The 25,990-nt window shown below is 44.7% G+C and overlaps 1 protein-coding gene across 1 annotated transcript in view; it reads left to right on the plus strand.

Moving 5' to 3' along the window:
- Nucleotides 1–25,990, plus strand: part of LOC120928076 — a 203,399-nt gene that overhangs the window by 168,663 nt on the left and 8,746 nt on the right. The window lies entirely within an intron of this gene.

Consider the following 25,990-nt stretch of genomic DNA (forward strand, 5'->3'; position numbering starts at 1 on the left):
TGATCAAACAGTGCAGAGTCTTCCACCGGAGCCAGGGATAAGGAGCCAGAAGGATAGTCCGAACGAAGCCAGGGATCAGGAGCCAGAAGGGTAGTCCGAACGAAGCCAGGAATCAGGAGCCAGAAGGGTAGTCCGTGGAAGCCGGGTCAGTAACCAAAAGCAGCAGCACAATCTCAGGAGCATGTGAATACAAGAGGACCAAGCAGGGAACTGAAGCAACCGACCTCCTATATATATGCGAGGCATCCAGCTCCTCCCAGTGGGAAGGAGGAGCCGCAGGGTGTGGTAAGTTATAAGAAGCCCAGAAACCAACATGGCCGCCAGCACATGTCAGATGAAAGAAGCCAGCAAGAGGTAAGACCATGACAGTACCTCCCCCTCAAGGGCCCCTCCTCCGCGGCACAAAAAACGGTTTCTGGGGGAAGCGCGCGTGGAAGTCTCGGAGCAAGGCAGGAGCATGGACATCTGCGGAGGGAACCCAGGAACGCTCCTCTGGACCATAACCACGCCAGTGGACCAAAAACTGCACCCGACCACGGACCAAGCGTGAGTCCAGGATATCGCTCACCTCAAACTCCTCATGATCGCCCACCTGGACCGGACGAGGCCGAGGAACCGAGGAGGTGAAGCGATTGCACACCAGTGGTTTCAACAGGGAAACGTGAAACACGTTGGAGATCCGCATGCCAGGTGGGAGCGCAAGGGCATAGGCAACCGGGTTTACCCTGCGAAGCACTCGGAAGGGACCAACAAAGCGAGGAGCCAGCTTGGGAGTGGGCACTCGAAGGTTGAGGTTGCGAGTGGACAACCATACACGGTCTCCGACCTGGTAGGAAGGAGCAGGCGCCCGTCTGCGATCAGCCTGGAGTTTCTGGCGCTGCGCAGAGACCTCAAGGGACCTCTGGATCTGTATCCAAGAAGCACGTAGAGCGGAAAGGTGATCCTCCACAGCCGGAATATCTTGGGGAGAGAATGACTCCGGTAACACGGCAGGTTGGAACTCATAATTGGCCATGAAGGGAGACGTCCCAGAGGAAGAGTTCACCGCCGTGTTCCTGGCAAACTCAGCCCAAGGCAGAAGGTCAACCCAATTGTCTTGATGATCGGAGACATAGCAACGAAGGAATTGCTCCAGGGCCTGATTGGATCGTTCTGCGGCCCCATTGGACTGAGGGTGGTAGGCCGAGGAGAAGGAGAGATGAATCCCCAACTGGGAGCAAAAGGCGCGCCAGAACCTGGACACAAACTGACTCCCCCGATCTGACACTATCTCCTTTGGCAAACCGTGCAACCGGAAGACCTCCCTGGCGAAAACCGTGGCCAACTCTTGTGCAGAGGGTAATTTCTTGAGAGGAACACAGTGGCACATTTTGGAAAACCGATCCACAATCATGAGAATGACCGTATGGCCTCGGGATGCAGGAAGGTCCACAATGAAGTCCATCCCAAGGTGTGACCATGGGCGCTCCCCGGTAGCGATGGGTTGCAGAAGGCCCAACGGAAGGTGCCGAGGGGATTTACTCTGGGCACAAACAGAGTATGCCGCTACATATGCGGCGATGTCAGAACGTAGAGAAGGCCACCAGAACAAACGTGAAACAGCCCAGGACAGCTGATTCTTTCCAGGATGCCCCGCGGTCTTGGAGTTATGGTAGGTTCGCAACAACCGAGTGCGCAACTCCTCAGGCACAAAACATCTGCCGTTGGGTCTCCCAGAGGGAGCACCAGATTGGGCCGCCAAAATCTGCTCTCCAAGGGGAGAGGTGGTGGGGAGAGGTGGTGTCAATCTCTTGGCCTCAGAAAGGTAAGTAAGATTCTTGTGGTCCGTCAGGATGAGAACCGGAACCACCGAACCCTCGAGCAAATGCCTCCACTCCTTGAGAGCCTGCACGATGGCCAACAACTCTCTGTCACCAATCTGGTAGTTGCACTCCGCGGGAGACAGTTTCCGGGAGTAAAACCCACAGGGAAGCAGAGGACCCTCTGGTGTTCGACGCTGAGACAGAAGGGCGCCTACTCCCGTCTCAGACGCGTCCACCTCGAGAACAAAGGGCAAACCAGGGTTGGGATGAGACAGTATTGGAGCCGACACAAAGGCAGATTTTAGAGCCTCAAAAGCCCGGATGGCCTCGGACGGCCAGACCTGGGAATTACAGCCCTTCCTGGTCAGATCCGTGAGAGGCTTGGCCAGCATGGAGAAGTCCCTGATGAACTTCCGATAATAATTGGCGAAGCCCAAAAAGCGCTGCAGGGAACGAAAACCACTGGGCTCGGGCCACTGTAAGACAGCCGAAACCTTCTCAGGGTCCATGGAGAACCCCTCAGCGGAAATGATGTAACCTAAGAAGGTTACCTGGGACCGGTGAAATTCGCATTTCTCAAGCTTACCGAACAGCTTGTTCTCTCGTAACCGTTGCAACACTCGCTTGACATCCAGAATGTGGGCCTCCATGGATTCAGAATATACCAAGATGTCATCCAAATAGACCACCACACACTGCTGCAACAGGTCACGGAAAACATCGTTGATGAATGGTCAATGCCATTATTGGAAGTCGATTAGATTATTGTAATGCTTTGTACCTGGGTTTACCTAATAACATCATGCACAAATTACAGCTTATTCAGAATGCCGCTGCGAGGCTACTCACGGGTGTTGGTCGTCGTGACCACATCACGCCATCGCTGAGAGCCCTGCATTGGCTACCTGTGAAGGAACGGGTTCTGTTTAAGACTGGATGCATGGTGCACAGGGCTACCCATGGCAAGGGGCCAGTGTACCTGCAGGAAAAATTCACCAAGTATGTGCCCAACCGTACCTTAAGGTCGGCTAATTTGGAAACTTTGGTGATTCCTAAATTTCGTAAGAAAAAATGCGGAGGGAGGACGAGTGCGGTCCAGGGAGCACAGTTTTGGAACTCCCTGCCTCTAAAATTAAGGCTTGAGAATGATCTCTTTAAGTTCAGGAAGCTTTTAAAAACTGAGCTTTTCAGTCTAGCCTATGGAATTACATAGGTTTTTATAGTTCTTTGATCTGCTACTATTTTAAATTTGATCTGTTCCGCTGCCTGTGTGTGTTTTTTTGGTTGTTGCTGTATTGTTGTTCTCGGCACATCGAGGCCTACGGGTAACTGACTGCGTTTTGTACTTTTTTGTACTTTTAAGAATTTTAATAAATAAATAAATAAATAAATTCCTGAAAGACTGCGGGCGCATTGCACAACCCAAAGGGCATAACCAAGGATTCATAATGACCGGTCCTGGTGTTGAACGCGGTCTTCCACTCGTCACCAGCCTTGATCCTTACCAGGTTATATGCCGCCCTCAGGTCGAGTTTAGTAAAGACCGTGGCCCCTTTCAGGCGATCAAACAACTTGGAAATCAAGGGTATCGGGTATGCATTCTTGATCGTGATGCGATTAAGGCCTCTATAGTCGATGCAAGGCCTCAACTCTCCGCCCTTCTTTTTCACAAAGAAAAATCCAGCCCCTGCCGGGGACGAGGATTTGCGAATGTGACCACGGGAAAGCGCCTCCTTCACGTACTCCTCCATGGCCTCATTCTCCGCAACCGACAGTGGATAGACCCTGCCACGAGGAGGAACGGCACCAGGTTGTAACTCTATGGCACAATCGTATGGGCGGTGCGGAGGCAGGGCAACAGCGCGCACCTTATCTAATACATCCCGGTACCCCTCGCATTCAGGAGGCAACACAGAGTCCGAGGAAGTACACAACAACTTGACAGGCCCATGGATGCAACTAGCCCCACACTGTGGTGACCACGAGAGGATCTCGGCTGATCTCCAATCGAAAGTCGGATTATGCTTCTGGAGCCAGGGGTACCCCAAGACCACCGAGTAGTGTGGAGACGAAATGACCTGAAGGCAGGCCGACTCCCTGTGAACGGCCCCAATGGCTATCCCCACTGGAAGGGTCTCATGAGTCACGTGTGACGGCTGGAGGGGTCTGCCGTCTATCGCCTCGAGAACCAGCGGGGAAACTCGAGCCTGCAGAGGAATGGAGTTGGCGGCAGCGAACTTACTATCAATGAAAAATCCACCAGCACCAGAGTCCACCAACGCCTGGGTCGTCACCGAGCCCCCGACCCAGGAGAGAACAACGGTGATCAGTGGTTTCTCAGCACGGGAAACCGGGGACGAAGAGACTCCACCCAAGATCTGCCCCCGACAGGATCTCAGGTGCGAGCGTTTCCCGGACGGTTCGGACATGCCAACCGAAAATGCCCACGAGACCACAGTACATGCATCGGCCCTCGCGTCTCCGGAGTGCCCTCTCCCCCTCGGACAGGCGAGCAAACCCCAGCTGCATGGGTTCACCCCCAGACATGTCAACTCCAGGAGGCGTGGGAGGAGAGGGAGGCACGGGTGGGACAGCAAACGTAGGCGCCAATCTGTTAGGAGACCTCCGCAGGCTCTCCTTAAAGGAAGGTCTCTCCCTGAGTCTGGTGTCAATCAATATCAGGAAAGAAATAAGAGCCTCGAGCTCCACTGGTAGGTCCTTAGCTGCAACCTCATCCTTCAAGGCATCCGAGAGACCATGGGAGAAAGCAGCGACCAGAGCCTCATTATTCCAGCCCACCTCTGCTGCCAGGGTACGAAACTCAATGGCGTATTCGGCTACCGATCGTGAACCCTGTCTGACGGACATAAGGAGCTTCGCAGCAGAGGCAGAGCGAGCCGGTACATCGAATACCTTCCGAAGAGAAGCAACAAAACCGGAAAACTCGGCAACCACCGGATTGTTGTTCTCCCATAAAGGGCTGGCCCAGGCCAAGGCCTTGTCCGAGAGCAGCGAGATCAAGAAGCCCACCTTAGATCTCTCAGTAGGAAAGGCATGTGGCAGCAACTCGAAATAAATGCCCACTTGGTTAAGGAAACCTCGGCACTGAGTTGGCACTCCCCCAAAGCGCTGCGGAAGGGGGGCAGAACCGGTCATACCCCGAGACACCGCCGGCGCAACGGATGTCGGGGTAGACTCTGGCGCAACAACCGGAGCGGCAGTAGGAGCGGACCCAGGAGCGACAACCGGCCTATCGGCAATGGGAGCGAGATGAGCCGTGCGTGCAAGCAGGGTTTGCAACGCCTGAGCGAACTGACCCAGCAGGTGATCCTGCTGATCAAGTCTGGCAACCAGCATGGGTAGCGAAGGTGGCCCTGTACCGTCAGAATTCATGGCTTGGTCCTAATGTCACGGAAGCATGAATCAGACGTACAACAATAGATAAATGAAATAGGAAGGCTTTATTGAAAACCAAACAGCAAGGTAAAAGTCCAAACGGATGATCAAACAGTGCAGAGTCTTCCACCAGAGCCAGGGATCAGGAGCCAGAAGGATAGTCCGAACGAAGCCATGGATCAGGAGCCAGAAGGGTAGTCCGAACGAAGCCAGGAATCAGGAGCCAGAAGGGTAGTCCGTGGAAGCCGGGTCAGTAACCAAAAGCAGCAGCACAATCTCAGGAGCATGTGAATACAAGAGGACCAAGCAGGGAACTGAAGCAACCGACCTCCTATTTATATGCAAGGCATCCAGCTCCTCCCAGTGGGAAGGAGGAGCCGCAGGGTGTGGTAAGTTATAAGAAGCCCAGAAACCAACATGGCCGCCAGCACATGTCAGATGAAAGAAGCCAGCAAGAGGTAAGACCATGACACCTAGTTATTGTGTAAACTTGTTCAGTTATATTGCATCTATGTTTTGCTGAAATCTACCTGTACGACTTTTTTGTTTGGGCTCATGGAGCCGATCCAATGTATGTCATATGAAAAAATTTTCAATAAAATTCTTTATGGTAAAAAAAAAAAGAAAAATTTAGAGAGCATACTCTTACAGAAGGAAAGGACGAGAGGTGAGTAATAAAGAATAAGGAAAATAGGAAAAAAATAAGGAAAAAAAATAATAAACATAAAATAATAACTACAGATTTAATGCTGCTCCAACCAAGATCTCCAGTTTACATTCCACTTTAGATTGTTAAAGAGCATTGAATTGGTATCCAAAAAAAATAATAATACCTAGTTGCCCTGCCAACTTTAGCTGACAATGAGGAAAAAAATTTAAAATAAAAATAAAACATTGTTCCGTTAAAAAAACGTCTCCTCTCTCATACTAGTAGTTGGTGGTATTTTTTGCTGGTCAGGTACACAGATAATAACGAGAGAGAGATGATTTAAATTTGTAGACTTTGGGTAAACCTGACCGCACGTTATTATTACAAATTGAAGAGGCTTATTCCTAGATCAACAGGAAAAAATATAATTCTAGGGTCCTCTCTTAAAAAAAAAAAATAGACTCTTCTGCCCTATTGGTGATCAACAGGTGAACATGATCATGGTCACTTAACAATGTACAAGTCGGGTTAAAAACATAAAAAATGAAAATATTAAAAAGGAGCGACTAAACAATGGTTGCCAACAAACTTTTTAGAATTTAGTCAAACCCGACTGTACTTCTTACTAAAAAAAATTTTAGAGGCTCTTCCCCGAACCAAAGAATAATAATAAAAAATAATATATAGTTCTCCAACAAAAGGGAAATTAAAACCAATGCATTATTTACTATTCTCCTATCCAGGTCTATGCACTACTCCCCCCTTCAGGTGGAAAAAGTTCAAACCTTTTGGAACCTTTCTCACCTGAATGAAATAAGAGGAAAAAAAATAAATAAACAAAAAATAATAATGAAAAACCTTAAAAAAATTAAAAGTAAAAAAATTATAACCATAACACTTCAGGGAGAAAAATGAGAGAAAAAAATAAAATAAAAAAATAAAACTACATATATAAGTGATAAGCGCTTCAAATGAGTGACTAGAATCACAACAAAGGATAATATCAATAATATGTGCACAAACACAATAAGTGACTGGACTGGTGTTGGTGAAAACAAACCAACACCAGTCCAGTCACTTATTGTGTTTGTGCACATATTATTGATATTATCCTTTGTTGTGATTCTAGTCACTCATTTGAAGCGCTTATCACTTATATATGTAGATTTGATTTTTGTGTTATGTGAACACTTTTAGATATAGCTGCCTCAGATACACTTCACATATTATACAATCACCACTTTATTATCATAACTGTATACTCACAGTAGCGCATCGAATTTTTTCACTATTAAAAAAATAAAACTGACAAAGACAAAAATAAAAAATTAGAAATGAGAAAATTGATTAAAAAATGAATAAAAATGTAAATAAAACAGAGAGAAAAAAAATGAATAAAAATAACTTTTACACAAATTTTAAAAAATGTATAAAAAGGAAAAGTAAAAAAATTGTAACGGATAAAAAATGAATAAAAATAGAAATAAAAAAATTACACGAACATGATAAAAATTTAAACTAGGAGTATTAAAAAAAACAGTACATTTGTACTGGTCTGGATTGGAACAGGCTTCTTCAGAAATTTGTTTCTGAGTTCGTGGCTTTTCTGTTCCTTGAGAGAAGATACCTCGTTGAGGTGCACATTCTCATAATTTTGGCGTTCATTCTCCTGATAGTAATGCCCATCATTACTTGCATCAGGGAGTGCAATAACGCTACACAGATTAGGACAACAACAGGGTGGAGCAAAATGTCTAGGAAAGCTGAAGCGTTAGGACTATACCCAAATATACTCTCCCACCAGGAAATCTTAGCGTCTGTCTCTAAAGCGTGGGATACATGGATCAACTTATTTTGATCATGGGTGAGTCGTATAGTGTCTTCTTTCTCAGTATCTCTTAGCACATTTAATATTTCATCCTGTTGTTCAAAATCTACCAGCCAAGCTTTTAACTCAGCCCCAAATCCCAGAGGAAGTTTCTGTAGATGTATGGGGGTGTCAGGTTTGATATCAAGCCTTTTCTTTGGGGTAACAGGGGTACGTCCTTGTGTCCCGGCTATATCTATTCCCAGGACCGGCGAAGATGTACAGTAGACTCCCTGAGGTAATGTACCCCGTTGAGTACAGTTCAACCCGTAGGCAGAATATAGGGCATCATTGGACATTTGATACCAGCACCAATACCCTTGCCCCACTACCACCTGGTAGGTCCAAGGAACACCCTAGTTCCATGCCTAACACCCCATCGGTATCCTCTAGGACAAAGAAACAAAACTCGCCCATGTCCTAAATTATACCTAGGTGTTTCCTCCCCCGTAATGATCTCCCCATCCAGAACCCACAGTGAAATACCTTCCCAACATTCCTCATTCACCACCGTGTATTGACCTGGAATGCAAAAGACATCGTGGTCACACTTCTGACAGGGGGAAATATCAACCTGCTCTTAGCTTCCGTACCCTCTGATCACATGTGGGTCACTTAGCCCCAAATGCACCAAGATAGAATCCCCAGTCAGTAAGCTCATTGATGCCAACATATCTACAGACCGAGTCTGCACTTCCGTATATGGGATCATACAGCACCTCATCTCTCACAATCCAAACCAGTACAGCCCATCCCGGCATTTGACTACCATTTTGGATTAGGGTAAGCGACGAGTTTTGTCTAAGTCTTACTGAGTGGTGATGCTAACTCCTCAGGCTACCGCCCATCATACAGAGATTTGTACAATCAGCCTGATACTGGTCAATAACTCCACCTGCCCCTGCATGTACGCCAGAGCCAATGACATATCTTTGTCCTATAACCTATCACACTCTCTTCCAACCTCTTAACATGGTTGATAAAATCGTGAGCCATATTAAACTGGGTTTTCATGTAACTTTGTTGCATGTTGTCACAACTGTCACCAATCTCTCTGAGCAACAGAGCCGTGCTTATTGTCTGAAGCCATGGCTGCGGATCTGTTCCTCAGGAGACCGCCTTCCATTCTATTACTAACACCCATCCCAGCTCCTATTCCCCCTATATAGTGCTGAATACACCCCTCCTCTGTTGGGTTACTCCTCTGAAATAAGCGTCCTGTGTGAACCTTATGCTGTGTCTGCACGTCTCTGGGAGAAAGCCACTGGTCACTTAATAATCACTTGATTCAGTGTATACTCAGCACATACAGGGTAATAGTCTCATCAACCACTGTGAGATGCTGCAGCGCCATGTGATGCAGGCATACTGTACCCTGTTTGCCCGCGTGTATTCCCTTTATTTAACAGGGCATGTTCCTGTATGTAGTTACTGGCATTACTCGTGCAGGGATTCAACCTCTCAGGTGAGACATCAACTAGGTGTACCTCTCCCATGTCCAGTAACTGAAAGCTTCTTTATAGGACTGCTAAGCTTGAGACACAGCCTCTACGAGGAAGTTTTCACCCCATTGATGTATCACCTGGCACCCTCTAGTTTGGCCAACAGACACCCTATTATGCCTAGGTGCCAGTCTCCTGCGTACCTGCACCACATACATTTATGTCATACTAGTCACCCATTCCAACATTTCTTTCAATTCCTGTCTGGACTCACAACCCTCAGACCAGGATGGACTCCAGGGTGTAACCCAGTAGAGTCTGATAGGATAGTACCCAAATTGACCGTGATATATGCACAAAGTTCCGTCCCTGCCCTTAGGGATGAGAATAGAACGAGTTGGATTTACCTAACCCTTCCCTGATATGTAGCCCAGGGCCTCCCAATGTGTTCCTGATTATCTCCAGCTCTATAGTGATTACGGTACCCAATGACCCACCTCCCGCTCCAAAGACAGTCGCCATTGAGCCTCTCTTTAGTATGGGCAATAGTCTGGATACCCGGATTGAAAACCACCTGCCACCAGGTACACCCGATCCCTCATAGAGGCTGCACACTTTCTCCCTCCTCTATCAATTCAGTAATTAGACTATGTTATCCTTCACCCCTACAAAACAAACTGCCTTCACCATTCAGACAGGACTCCCATGAAAGACAGGAGTCTAGTGCCACCCTGGGGCACTGATCTTCTTGGCATGCAAGTCACAGACCACCAGTTAAGGTACACAAGTAATCTAGGACAGAAAGGACACTGTCAGGTCACCCGTAGCCAGGTGACAAGTGCACCCCGTTGGGGTCAGGGATGCACCACAGGGTGGTGAATCCTATGGCCGACTACTGCTAGCAGAGACGAAGCGTGAACCTAAGATCACCCAGGGCGCGGAGTCTAAGACCCAGTTTTGTATTCACCAGAGCCTTTTAAGGTAAGGATGGTCTTGGCCGCAACTGGGTCCAGGTCGCATCCCCGAGATTCCTCAAGTCACACTCCGCAGGGAGAAAAGGGAAGCAGTCAGCAGGACAAACAGTGGTGATGGGCAAACCGAGGTCAGGGCAACAGGCAGACAAGGATAACCGTGGGACATGCAAATAGTCAGGGGCACAGGCAGACAAGGAAGTCGGGAACAAGCCAAAACGGTACACGGAAGATGAACGAAGCACTCTGCAAACAGGAACTAGCAACTATACTGCAGACAGGAACTAAGCATAGGAACACTGTTAAACAGCACTGCAGACCTGCAGAGCAGCGGTTAATATAGGCTTCCTGGGATGGACTAGGGTGGAGCCATACAGGAAGAGGAAGTGATAAAAAGGGGAACCAGAGCAGGGTCAGCCTCTAATGAACACATGGAGATCAGGTAAGCAGACAGACTTGTTGCATATTCATGACAGACACCTATGGATATTAACCGAGGAGAATACTGCATGCCCACATATATATCGGAAGTGAGGGCCCCTGGCTCCCAGTTGATGGTGGCTTCACATGTGGACACTCTGACCAGAAGTGCATTCTTTGATCAAAAGTGCCTGAGTTAAAAACCAGGAGTTGGCTATCATCTGCTTCTGCTTGCAGATTTTTTTCCCCCTCTTTTTCTCTGACACTTTTTAAACAGCTTTTTTTTCTTTTTCCTTTCTGCTAATTAAGGGGAGGGTTTAATTGTTCACAGGTGTGTGTTTGTTCACAGGTCTTCACAGGTGAGTATAAAGTGGCTGTACAAGCTCCCAGAGGAGCTGGCTCCCAGTTGATGGTGGCTTCACATGTGGACTCTCTGACCAGAAGTGCATTCTTTGATCAAAAGTGCCTGAGTTAAAAACCAGGAGTTTGAAACAGGAGGTAAGACAGGAGTCTTCATTATTTTTTTCAATCAGTGATCCAGAACAAGCTTGCAGCTAATAAAGTTGGAACTCTTGATATATAGATTCAGCGGTGCAGCAGACGCTCTCATCTTAGTCTGCTCACCCCAGGGATAGTGAGAGCAGGACGCTCTCAAACGAGTCGGCTCTCCCCAGGGATAGTGCAGCCAGGCAGGGTCCTCCCAGCTCTCGGCTGCTGCAGACACAGCACAAAAAAACAGGACTCCCACACCCCCCTAGCCAATTGATCCAGGGTTACACCGATCGCCGTTAAGGGGTCAGGAAGGAATTTTTTCCCCCGATCGCTGCAGATTGGCACAGCACACCTGGGGTTTTTCGCCTTCCTCTGGACCAATCGGGGAGAGAAGACTCAACGAGTGACGGCTCACTTGGACAGTCTTCCACCCATCACCATATAAGACCCCCCAATCAACATTACTTCCCTGCGTTTTTTTCTGCGACCATGGGTTACCTAAAATACTCTGCAGAAACCATTCGGGAACTAAAACCATTTGCCTCTATACTCCCAGTTGTCACCAAAAAAGCTCTAAGGAATGAGCGACTGTTGAGAATCAATCGACGATCAACAGTCAAAAACTACGCGCAGGTACCCCAGCCCAAGCGCATAATTTGCGCTTTGGTCAACACAAGATCGGCAGTAAAACACCGACAAGAAATCTATGATTTCATCCTTCAACACGATCTAGACTGCCTCTTCATCACAGAAAGCTGGCTGACAGCCGACTGCAACACCATTCTAGCAGAATTGGTGCCAGCAAATTATCGCATTCAAATGCAAAACAGAGTGGGGCAAAGAGGGGGGGGCCTGGCGGTGATCCACAAGACTCACCTCTCGATCACCAAACCAGTCCTTCAAAACTCGCTTCCATTCATGGAAACCCTCACTCTGCAGCTGCAAACAAATCCCCAAGATACGGTCCATATGCTACTTTGCTATAGACCACCAGGCCCAAAAACGCACCTTCTCACGTCATTGACTGAATTCATCTCCACATATACCCTAAACATCAAACACCTTTTGGTGCTTGGGGAATTTAACCTCTGGGCCAACTCCTCGCTGGACCCCGTAGCCGACGCCTGCATCGACCATCTGGAAGGATTAGGTCTGCAGCAACTAATACAAGGCCCCACTCATGCCTCAGGCCATACGCTCGATCTCATTTTCAAACAAGATTTGGAAATTGACGTCCTGGGAAATGAGCTGCAACCATGGACCGATCACCATGCCATCAATTTCACAATCACCAAAAATGCCAGCCCAAAAAAAACGACAAAACCGGTGACAACTCACTGGACTAGATCTCCGAAGAAGCTCCACTCGGAACTCTTCAAAACAACACTAGGGAACAAAATAAAAACAACCCAACAAAAACAAACAGCCACAGAAACACTTGACGCCATCAACAAGGCGCTACTACAGTCAGCTGACTTAGTAGCACCAAAACGCAAAACTTGCATCCGGAAAAACAACTCCAGCTGGTTTAATGACCAGCTGACGTTGCTAAAGCAAGAGCGTAGAAGAGCAGAAGCTGCGTGGAAAAGGTGCTCTTCAGATAAAAACCACACCATTTACAAGATAATAACAAAGAAATATCACAAAGAAATCTTCACGGCAAAAAAAAATCATTTCTCCAACATCATCGCAAATGCCCTTAACCGCCCCCGAGAACTCTTCAAGCTGGTCACTCAGACTATGAATCCAGCTTGTTTAGAGGCCCCCAATTCTGATTCACAAGAATTCAAACGAATTATCGGATTATTTCATTAATAAAATTGGAAAAATCCGTGAAAGTATTCAGCAAAATGGAACCGTCACCAACTCCCCCCCAAATCACAAACCTAATACCCACATAAATCCGTCGCAACCACCAAAGTTCACTCTAAAACCCATTTCCATTGATGCCACTAAAAACATCATCGGGACTCTGCGTAATATCACAGCACCCAATGATATCATCCCCACTAAACTGCTGAAAGAAAGTGCCGATATACTGGCACCAGCTATCACGCAGCTCATTAACCAATCATTCAAGGAGGGCATGGTGCCCACCTTGCTAAAACAAGGTACAATAAAACCAATTCTAAAAAAAACTACCCTTGACCCCAAAGACCCAAACAACCGGAGGCCCATAACAGCTCTGAATGTCTTCTCCAAGGTAATGGAGAAAGTAGTTGTACAACAGCTGCAACTGCATTTAGACACCCATAAATTACTCGATCCGTTTCAATCAGGCTTCCGTCCGGGTCACGGAACAGAAACGGCGCTGCTTAAAATATGGGATGACGCTCTAGAGGCCGCAGACGAAGGAGAATCTTGTCTCCTGATACTGCTGGACCTAAGCGCGGCTTTTGACACTGTAGACCATGGACTACTACTGGCTAGGCTAGCTGAAGTAGCCGGAGTCGCTGAATGTGTTTTACCTTGGCTCTCCTCCTTCTTGGAAAACCGATCACAAATAGTGAAACTGGGGTCTTTCACTTCTGAAAAACGTACGGTGTCATGCGGAGTCCCTCAGGGATCTCCCTTATCGCCCGTATTGTTTAATATCTATCTTCGCCCTCTCTTTGAAATCATCAGTAACCAGAAGTTACTTTACCACTCCTATGCAGACGACACACAACTGTATTTCCGCATTTGCAACAAAAAGGATCATTCTCTTGGACTAGAGAAATGCCTCACTTTAATAGATAACTGGATGACAAACAGTTATCTTAAACTCAATGGTTCGAAAACAGAACTTCTCCTGTTTCACGCTAACCGGAAAAATCACCCCGCTTCAACATGGACTCCCCCACCCATTCTGGGTAAAACTATCACCCCTAGCACCAAAGTCAAAAGTCTCGGAGTCATTTTTGATACCTAGATGACAATGGATGCACAAATAGGGTCAGTAGTCAGCGGATCCCACCATCTGCTGCGCCTACTACGCAGACTCACGCCCTTTATCCCGAAAGAGGACATTGCAGTCGTGGTGGGAACAATCATCAATTCCAGACTCGACTACGCAAATGCCCTCTATCTAGGACTCCCCAAATAACAAATCACTCGTCTGCAAGTCGTTCAAAATACGGCCGCTCGACTAGTGACTGGGAAAAAAACATGGGAATCAATCTCACCTTCACTGAGATCCCTTCATTAGTTGCCAGTAAAAGACAGAATCACTTTCAAGGCACTCTGTCTAATACATAAGTGTATTCAAGGCAACGCCCCCCAATATCTATGCGAAAAAATAAAAGCCCATAACCCCAATCGCATTCTGCGATCCACCAATCAAAACCTCCTCCAGATACCCAAGGCCAGATACAAGTCCAAAGGAGATCGAAGATTTGCAGTCCAGGGACCTCGCCTGTGGAATGCACTACCAACCACCATCCGACTGGAGTCGGACCACTTGGCCTTCAGGAGAAAGATTAAAACCCATCTCTTCTGAGGTCAAGGGGTTCCTTACCCATGAAATGGATACAGCGCCCAGAGGCGATTCAGTTCGCATGTGTTGCGCTTTACAAGTCTCTCTCTCTCTCTCTCTCTCTCTCTGGAACAGCCAAGAGCTGGTATCACCCCATACAATCTTCCTGCACGCCTTTTCTCCAGACTCAACCCTAAAACTATACAATACGAGGCCAGACCTATGCACTTTCAACTTGTATGCCACCAGGCAGGCCCTCGTACTACATGTCTGCCGGTAAATCTAAAAGAAACTGGAAAACAAGAATTGCATAATGTGTATCCAGCTTAAGGCAACGGGTGCTGACCAATAGACTAAGAAAATTCCCTTGTAGCACTGAGGCACCGGGATCACTGAACAGTAGGGGATACACGAGCCGACCAGTGTGCCTGGACACACACAGCTATTCATTAGGCAATTGGTAACAACTAGCCACCACAACTGACAAAAATAAAAACTCTAGGAGAGAAAAAAAATAAGTGTCGCATGGTGACACGAAAGGAAACCGCTGTGAACTTCATTTGGGGACATACAGATAGCTAGGGACATTAGCATACCTTAGCCTGAGGCAATGCAACCTTGTACAGCCAGGCTTAACAGCGGGGGGGAGTTTAAGCAGTCCTAAAACACAAGTCTAGCCAAAGTAGCATCAGGCTTTTACCTATTAGATCTATGGAACTACATGTGTCAGCATGGCTGATCTTCGGTAATAAGAAAACAGATATGCCACGGATCTATGGCCGATCCATTTCAACCTCTGGAGACTACCCCAAAACCCTTTTACCACTAAGTGTGGTACCCCTGAACGCTACTTAGCCTAATATATGTGTTAGAGTGCCAATTATCCCTTGCAGTCTTACTCAATTTTTCATAAAAAACTAATACGCGGACCTCAGTTAGTTGGTTCTGCTATTCAGTGGATCAGCACATGTAACCCCCACTAGGTGGTCCAAAAACATAGCCAAATGGACTGACCACTAGACGTTCCAACTAGATAATGGTCATGAAAACCTAAACCTTGTGAAACCTGACCGACTAACCAACATAAAGATTTCCTCTTATTCTGAAATCCTGAAAAACCCAGTTATCGATTCTGAGGGATAAAACACAAAATAAAAGTTAGTAATAAACATTCAATTTTTTCTTAACCTGGAAACAAAAAACAATCGTTATATACCTGTAACAAGACATTAGCATATGAAACACACATATACATTACATTATATTACATAAACCGTGCACTTTCTTTTAAAATACCAAAAATTGTTGAGTTCAACTTTTCATCAATATGTATTACTATAATACATATTAAAGTGGAGGTTCACCCAAAAACTAAATTTTTAACATTAGATTGATGCTCATTTTGTCAAGGGGAATCGGGCGTTTTTTTTAAAATCGAAGCAGTACTTACAGTTTTAGAGAGCGATCTTCTCCGCCGCATCCGGGTATGGGCTGCGGGACTGGGCGTTCCTATTTGATTGACAGGCTTCCGACGGTCGCATACAGCGCGTCACGATTTTCCGAAAGCAGCCGAACGTCGGTGCGCAGGCGCCGTATAGAGCCGCACAGACGTTCGGCTTCTTTCGGCTACTCGTGACGCGATGGATGCGACCGTCGGAAGCCTGTCAATCAAATAGGAACGCCCAGTCCCGCAGCCCATACCCGGAAGCGGCGGAGAAGATCGCTCTCTAAAACGGTAAGTACAGCTTCGATTTAAAAAAAACACCCGATTCCCCTTCACAAAACGAGCCTCAATCTAATGTTAAAAATTGTTTTTCGGGTGAACTCCCGCTTTAATGCCATATGGATTTTTGTGTTATGGTATACCAATAATTCCCCCCTAAAAAATGTATTCACCATGGTTAAAAATGAGCAGTTTTAAAACAAACACATTTTTTATAAGTTTCCCTTTTGTCTTGCAAGACAGTCATACTTCACCTATTCTGAGTACATTGGAAAACTTCAAAAAGTTTCTTCTATGGAAACAAAGATTACCGTTAATACAAAAATATACACATATACACACATATATACATACATACACACACACATATATGAGGCATTTTACTTTTTTGTTTTATTTTTCAATCGGCTCACTCAATTTGCATGAGTTTTTGTTGTTCACACACTCTCACAGAATAGAAGGGGGGTTATTTGGGTTGTCAGCACTGAGTCAGCAGCTGAGAGCACACGTCACACACTCTCACAGAATAGAAGGATCTCACACATTTCCGCACAACACGTTTAGCTAGGTCAAATATGACCTCAAGACCTTACACAGATCCACATGTTCTATATCCTACTTAAACCCATAACCTCTGTTCATCACTTCTCTGGGGATGTGGATTCCCTATTAAAAATACTCACCTCATCAGTTCTGTTATCCTACCATCCCTGCCCTCCAAGCATCTTGCATTTCTCTTAAAAATACCGTTTCCAGTCTAGCGATTCCCATCATTTCTATATTTCCCAACCCAAGGTCCATATTTATCTATCATTTCTTCCCTCGGAGTCAAGTGGTAAGGTTCCCCACGGTCAGAATTCCGTTTTGAAGCGATTTGATTTCCCATCTTTTTACGGACGACGGACTTTGAGCTGATCCCGCAACCCTTTTGGGTCGCTTATTCCAAAGCTAGCTACACTTTGACATGATTGGGTTGACAGGGCTTGCACCTGCCACCTTTACCGATTTTTTTTTTCACTACTTGCCAGAACAATCCCTGTACTGATTATAGTCTTTCAAAAAATTAGATTTTCCAAACCAAACGGTTTAACCTTTCCAAAGTATTCTAAAAGAAATGCTTACTGTACCACAGGGCTTCCCAAGCGTTAAGCCTGACTAGACCCTATGATGGCTTGTACTACAGGAGGCAATTTTAACTGACGAACACCTAATTACACTATGATTTTTTCAGTTACAATATAGCCAGTGTTTCCAGATTCAATTACACCGCTTACCATCCCCAGTTATTTGTTTAAACAGAGGAATAGATTCACACACATAGAGATAATTCAGTGTGATTTTAGTCTCCGTTTCCACTGATGCGATTTGCCATGCGACTTTGGACCCAAAGTCGCATTACAACTCGCAGCCCATTGATTTCAGTAGCACCCACTGCAATCTATGTGGCTCAATGCTGCAGCGACCGATAAAGGTACCTGCACCATTTTGATGCGACCTCTGGATCAAAAAACGCATTCAAAGCCACACCACAGTCGCACTAAAGCTGCATTTCCAAATCGCACCCTGAATCAGGCGACATTGGAGTTGCACCAGTGGAAACGCAGCCCAAAAGCATAGGCGCTGACGAAACTGAAAATTAACATTTGTGAGATGGATAGGGAAGCTTTGCTCAACAAGAAAAAGCTTCATTAAGCACCTACCATGGATCTGGCCTTTATCACAGTATACAGCAACCAATACCAACAATTGGAAAAGATCTTCAAAAAGTATTGGCCCATTTTGAAAGAGGACAGAACTTTAGCAGCGTTATTGCCATTACGACCCAGATTCATTTACCGTAGAGCACCAACACTACGAACACACCTTGTCCACAATGTACTTGATCCTCCCAGGGAAGTGAATATTTGTCCAGAACTTGAAGGATTCTACAGATGCCAGAGATGCCTACCGTGCAAAACAAATAAACCCCAGCCTCGGAGAAAAACCACATTCAAGTCCCATGTCTATAATAGAGAATTTCAGATAAAATAACGTATTACTTGTAATAGCACCCATGTGACCTACGTCATAGAGTGCCGCTGCCGACTCCAGTATGTGGGTCGTACCACCAGACCCTTACGTGTAAGAACACGTGAGCACATCCAAAACATACGTAATGGATTCCCAAAACATAGTCTCTCTAGACATTTTGAGGAAAAACATCATAAGGATCCATCCTGCCTCACGTTCTATGGGGTTGACATTATTAAAGACCACTGGCGGGGGGGCAACAAAAAGATCCAGGTCTCACAAAATGAGACCCGTTGGATACACAGGTTGGGGTCTCTAGTTCCTAGAGGCCTCAACCTGGATATTGATTTGTATAAAAAATAGTACTGATTGGTGGCCCTCTATTGATAGTACAACCCTGCGCTTTAGGAGTAAACAACAAAGTCCAAGCAATAAAAAATATATCACGATTAAAACACAATAAATAATGAAAAAATAAAAAAATGAAAAAATAATGAAAAAATAATGAAAAAAAAAAAAAAAAAATAAAATAAAAGCAGCTGCTTAAAATAAATGTCACTTGATAAAAGCAGAAAAATAAAAACAGCCCGCACAGGGCATGTAAATAGTCCTGCAGCAGCGCTGCAAACCCCTGGTTTGGAAAAAGATAAAAGCTGTGTAGGATGACTCGATCAGATGTAGCTTAGGTATGTGCTCCAATCACCAAAAAAGCATTCACCACGTGGGGGGATATAGGGTCCCCTTCGGGGGAAACACTCACCAGATGGTTTCTTTACACTCGCATTTCCATATAAATCACCTCACGTATCACCTTCAGATGTTTGGAAACTGCATACCCCTCTCCTATCTTGATCACCGTTATTGTATTCACTTCCCAGGTGTAGTGTCCGCAGATGTATGAGGAAATGAAAAAAACCATATGGTGCAATATCGTTTTTGAATATTTAATGTTAACCCAAAAACAGATATACAATGGTCCCCTCATAAAAACATGCGTACCAGAAAATAAATTAAGTCAGGCACATAAATACATGTGGATGTTTCTTTAGCATTTCTCACTGTTAGGTGTGGACCCCTGAAGACCGCTCTGGAGACTTTCCTGTGGCTGTCACTTCCTGGTTTCTCACTCAGTGGAACGCATACGTCACTTCCGGTCGGGTGCTGGATAGCAGCGCTCTGACGTTTCGTCCGTTCGGACTTTTTCCAAGAGCGTGCTATTCCTCTGCACCCGCCGGAGTTATATTGCGTGGTGCTACACGCCCACCTGTGACGATGCTATAGACGGGAATGACCCTCCATCCATGCATCACTCAATCCTCACTCCGAGCGCCGCGCTAAGCCACGCCCCCCGGAGAGGAGGAGATCACTGGGTCTTTTTTTGTACTCCGCTCGCTGACATACACTGTTGCCACCATAGGACTGTCAGATGAGTATGCGTCCGCGCGCGGCCATACATGCACTATTAAATTCATATTTGGGCTCTGTACCTGTGAAAGATGTGATATATGTATATAGCCGAGTGGTCTGAAGTGTTACTTCTTACACTAGTATATGTTGATAAACACATATTGTAGCCCATGCATTGTGCTATACTAGGATCAATATATCCTTTGTGTCACAACACAATGTGCTTCAATTTTAATGGGTCTATACATGAGTGGCTGACTGGCGCGTTCATAGACATTGGTTCTTACACACTCCGCAGAGCCAATGTCCATTAAGAAAAAAACAGAGAATATATAAACTGGGTGTTAAACTTGAGTAAATCTAGGACACTGTGTGTCTATAAATAAATATATACATCACACGTGTGTAAAACCACCCAAAATACACACTTATATATAACCATAAAATGCATTCATATTAAAATTAGAATATATAAAAAATCTTACTATAAAAATATATAAAAAATATTATAGAACAGATTTTAAAATATATAAGAGAACAAAGAACACAGAATATATAGAAATGTAGAAAAAATATAAATATAAATATATATATATATTCCTATGTCATCATAGAGACATGGGTAAATCGTTATATGCAGTGTGCAAAGCTATATTAATGGGGATTAGATAAGATGTATTGTGCAAATATCAAAGTCCACATCGCAACCCTGATCACATAAGTTGATGGGGGAAGAGACCTATTTTCCAATGTGTTTGGGATCACTCAACCGTGTATTATCTCACATATTAGTGTGATGAGCTTGGTTTTCTTTACCCCCCAGGGGCCATTTCTGATGGATGATTGAATACCAGCCCTTGTACAATGGTGGTCATATTTTGTTATTTGTTAGATGGGTGTGGATAATATTTATACTAATCTTTTCTTGATAGCATATGTATTGCGTGACCCCTTTATTATTTTGATCATATTACTTAAGCTGGCATTGAGGCCCTAGTTCTGATGGTCATTATTAGGTATCACTAATGAAACAGTTGATATCGAGTTCCACATTGAGTCCTTTAGGCACTAAGACGTCAGTAAGGAAGATCCAATGAGTTTCTCTTTTGGAATAAGAATGGATTTTTCTCGTGCAGAAAATGCAAGCCTTGCAAAGAGGTGAGAAAATTACAGAGAAATTTGGATCACTTTACATCACCGTCGAACGAGCAAGATTTTGAAATAAAACAATTTATCACCTGCAACAGTACTCATGTTGTATATGCGTTAAGGTGCCCATGTGGTTTACTCTATATTGGTCGCACAAAAAGGAAACTAAAAATTCGGATAGGGGAACACATAAAGAACATCTACCTGGGAAATGTTGATCATAATGTATCCCTCCATTTCAAAATCAAACACAATCAAGACCCATCGGGCCTGGAATTCTGGGGCATTGAACAAGTTGAAGCACATTGGAGGGGCTCCCACAGAGTACGCGAGTTGTCCAAAAGAGAAACTCATTGGATCTTCATATATCTCCAATATATATATATATATTTATATTTCTATTTTTTCTACATTTCTATATATTCTGTGTTCTTTGTTCTCTTATATATTTTAAAATCTGTTCTATAATATTTTTTATATATTTTTATAGTAAGATTTTTTATATATTCTAATTTTAATATGAATGCATTTTATGGTTATATATAAGTGTGTATTTTGGGTGGTTTTACACACGTGTGATGTATATATTTATTTATAGACACACAGTGTCCTAGATTTACTCAAGTTTAACACCCAGTTTATATATTCTCTGTTTTTTTCTTAATGGACATTGGCTCTGCGGAGTGTGTAAGAACCAATGTCTATGAACGCGCCAGTCAGCCACTCATGTATAGACCCATTAAAATTGAAGCACATTGTGTTGTGACACAAAGGATATATTGATCCTAGTATAGCACAATGCATGGGCTACAATATGTGTTTATCAACATATACTAGTGTAAGAAGTAACACTTCAGACCACTCGGCTATATACATATATCACATCTTTCACAGGTACAGAGCCCAAATATGAATTTAATAGTGCATGTATGGCCGCGCGCGGACGCATACTCATCTGACAGTCCTATGGTGGCAACAGTGTATGTCAGCGAGCGGAGTACAAAAAAAGACCCAGTGATCTCCTCCTCTCCGGGGGGCGTGGCTTAGCGCGGCGCTCGGAGTGAGGATTGAGTGATGCATGGATGGAGGGTCATTCCCGTCTATAGCATCGTCACAGGTGGGCGTGTAGCACCACGCAATATAACTCCGGCGGGTGCAGAGGAATAGCACGCTCTTGGAAAAAGTCCGAACGGACGAAACGTCAGAGCACTGCTATCCAGCACCCGACCGGAAGTGACGTATGCGTTCCACTGAGTGAGAAACCAGGAAGTGACAGCCACAGGAAAGTCTCCAGAGCGGTCTTCAGGGGTCCACACCTAACAGTGAGAAATGCTAAAGAAACATCCACATGTATTTATGTGCCTGACTTAATTTATTTTCTGGTACGCATGTTTTTATGAGGGGACCATTGTATATCTGTTTTTGGGTTAACATTAAATATTCAAAAACGATATTGCACCATATGGTTTTTTTCATTTCCTCATACATCTGCGGACACTACACCTGGGAAGTGAATACAATAACGGTGATCAAGATAGGAGAGGGGTATGCAGTTTCCAAACATCTGAAGGTGATACGTGAGGTGATTTATATGGAAATGCGAGTGTAAAGAAACCATCTGGTGAGTGTTTCCCCCGAAGGGGACCCTATATCCCCCCACGTGGTGAATGCTTTTTTGGTGATTGGAGCACATACCTAAGCTACATCTGATCGAGTCATCCTACACAGCTTTTATCTTTTTCCAAACCAGGGGTTTGCAGCGCTGCTGCTGGATATTGATTTGAACTGCTTTATTTCTAATTTTAATTTTTTTTTTTTTATCACAAGTCACTTCTCTTTGCTGGCCTGCACAGGGTCCTGACTTTATTCATTCATCTATTTCTCCTACTAACGTGGAGGTTTCTTGGACACCAACTATTGGTGTAGGTTCACCAACTGAGTCACATAGGTTTAATAACCACTACACCCACACCTTATTGAATATTAATCATTATAGCGGCGCCATCGCCCCACTGTTTATTTACAAAAGCATAGGTGTGTTTCACTCACAAAGATTGGCCTAATCTCATTCAAAAGGTCAACTGCCTAGAGGCACACTGGGCCAGATTCACAGTCAGCGGGGTAAATTTGTGCGGGTGTAACGTATCCGCTCTACGCTACGCCTCTGCAACCCAGACGGGCAAGCTCTGTGTTCTCAAAGCACTAGCTCCGTAAGTTGCGGCGGTGTAGCGCGAATCAGCCGGCGCAAGCCCGCCTAATTCAAATTTGGATCAGGGGGGCGTGTTTTTTTTTTTGTAAATCTACTGTGACCCGATGTGATTGACCTTTTTGCCGAACGGCGCATGCGCCGTCCGTGGAACCCCCCAGTGTGCATCGCTCCAAAGCACGCCGCCAGGACGTCATTGATTTCGACGTGAACGTAAATGATGTCCAGCCCCACCCACGGTCGACCTACGCAAACTACGTAACCCTTTCAAATTTCGACGCGGGAACGACAGCCATACCCAACCTTGGTACGCCGCACTTATGCCTCATATAGCAGGGGCAACTATACGCCGGGAAAAGCCCAACGTAACTTTACTGCGTCGGCTGGGCGTACGCTCGGGAATTCGCGTATCCAGCCAATCTGCACACTTAGCGTGGAATTCGACGGAAGCGCCACCTAGTGGTCAGAAAAAAATATGCAGTTACGATCCGACGGTGTAAGAGACCTACGCCTGTCGGATCTAATGGATATCTATGCGTGAACGATTCTAAGAATCAGGCGCATAGATACGACGGCTCGGATTAGGACCCACGGCTGCGCACCTTTCGGTGCGCCGTCGCAAGTCCCTTCCGAATTTCTGGCCACTGTCTTCAAGATTCCAAACAGAATCCTTATTATCCGCACTGACACGCTGCTGCAATTTCATTCTATATATATCTACATTATTCAAAATCAGTCTCATAAACACATTCGCATAGACAAAAAGACAAAGTTAAGTTCTGAAAAGTTAGTTTGTTGTTAGGCATTCAGATGGGTTAAAACAAAAAAACTCTTAACTCAGCTCTGTCTACCATACCAGAAATCATATTCATCCAAACTTTAAACTCTCCTTTCACACGGGGGACCATTTGTTATAGAATTATTAATAACGCACGTACATAATTAAAAATCAGCGATTCATCGAAATATTAATATCGCACGTAAATAATTAAAATAAGCAATGAAAACCTTTTTGTCTATATAAAATTAAAAACAAAGCATAGCGCTGCGAAAAAGAGAAAAATATTACATTTATTGATACAGAGAAGAAACTTGTATTACTCCAATATTTTTCAACCATAACATAACCGATAACACCTTTAAAACTTAGATGATATCCAAGGCACACAATTATACAAACAGTAAGACGGCTAAAATGGATACATCAGTAAGAAATGACAAGTCATAGGACAGGAAAAGTTACAGAGATTAATCTTAGGCCCTATCTTAAAATAGGGGGAGAGAGAGAGAGAGATGAGAGAGAAGGGAGAGAGGGAGAAGGAGAGAGAGAGAGGGGGAGAGAAGGGGAGAAGGGGTTATATCACCACGCCTGGGTCAGCTCATCCATCATGCTTCAGTCTGCTTGGTCAAGACATCATACACGATAATATGGCTATAGAGGATTCAACAATAAGTAATGCTAAGTTGTAGAGAGAGCCAGAGAGAGACAGAGAGGGAGAGAGGGGGAAAGGGGCAGAGAGGATACATCACCATGCTGTTAGGTCCACATCTTCAGGGCAAGAGAGCTCTGAGAGCTTCCTCTCTGACCTTTAAGGTCCCCTGGCCTGCTCTACCCCTCCCTCCTCCAGGCTTCAAAACCCTTAGGATGCTATTGGTGTAAAATTGCCTTACAACCAGATTGGTTGAATCTCATGCCTAGATATCCATTGGTCGGGAGTACCAATCAGTATCTGATTGGTCACATTTTCAAGCCTTCAAGAAATGTTTCTAGCACACACCAAAAAACAGTCTTTGGTGTTTCACAAAATCCTTTGATGTGTAGTTTGACTATTTATCACACTAGTAGGCTAAGGGCCCCTGCTGTGAGCTTTTCAGCTTCCCTTCAGAACAAAAGGACACTTTGGTTAATGTAGTTATAAGGGGGATGTCATTTTTTTAAAGGACAGCTGAGATCACAAACTTGAATCAATCCAGTAAAACATATAAAATATGAAGTTCAAACTTTCCACCACAATTCATAGATATGCTCAGTATCTCTGTCTTCTCTCTATTCATTTTTAGATTTGAGATCTCACCGGATCTCTCGAATTCCGCCAAAATCTTTGGCATTGTCTGCCTTGGATTAGATACATAGAGCATCATATCGTCCGCAAAAGAAGAGCTCTTATGTCCCCTTCCGTCTACTTCTACTCCCTCAATCTCTTGATTTGTCCATATCGTTGATAGCAATGGTACAAAGAGGAGTGGTGATAGTGGGCATCCCTGTTGAGTTCCATTAACCACTTAAGACCCGGACCTTTAAGCAGCTAAAGGACCCGGCCAGTTTTTGCGATTCGGCACTGCGTCACTTTAACTGACAATTGCGCGGTCGTGCGACGTGGCTCCCAAACAAAATTGGCGTCCTTTTTTCCCCCCACAAATAGAGCTTTCTTTTGGTGGTATTTGATCACCTCTGCGGTTTTTATTTTTTGCGCTTTAAACAAAAATAGAGCGACAGTTTTGAAAAAAATTCTATATTTTTTACCTTTTTCTATAATAAATATCCCCCAAAAATATATAAAACATTATTTTTTTTCCTCAGTTTAGGCCGATACGTATTCTTCTACCTATTTTTGGTAAAAAAATTGCAATAAGCGTTTATCGATTGGTTTGCGCAAAATTTATAGCGTTTACAAAAAAGGGGATAGTTATATTGCATTTTTTATAATTGTTTTTTTACTACTAATGTCGGCGATCAGCGATTTTTTTCGTGACTGCGACATTATGGCGGACACTTCGGACAATTTTGACACATTTTTGAGATCATTGTCATTTTCACAGCAAAAAATGCATTTAAAATGCATTGTTTACTGTGAAAATGACAATTGCAGTTTGGGAGTTAACCACAAGGGGTCGCTGAAGGGGTTATGTATGACCTCATCTGTGTTTCTAACTGTAGGGGGGTGTGGCTGTAGGTGTGACATCATCGATTGTGGTTCCCCATAAAAGGGAACACACGATCG

This window comes from Rana temporaria, chromosome 2 (genome assembly GCF_905171775.1).
Source record: "Rana temporaria chromosome 2, aRanTem1.1, whole genome shotgun sequence".
Classification (NCBI taxonomy): Eukaryota; Metazoa; Chordata; class Amphibia; order Anura; family Ranidae; genus Rana; species Rana temporaria.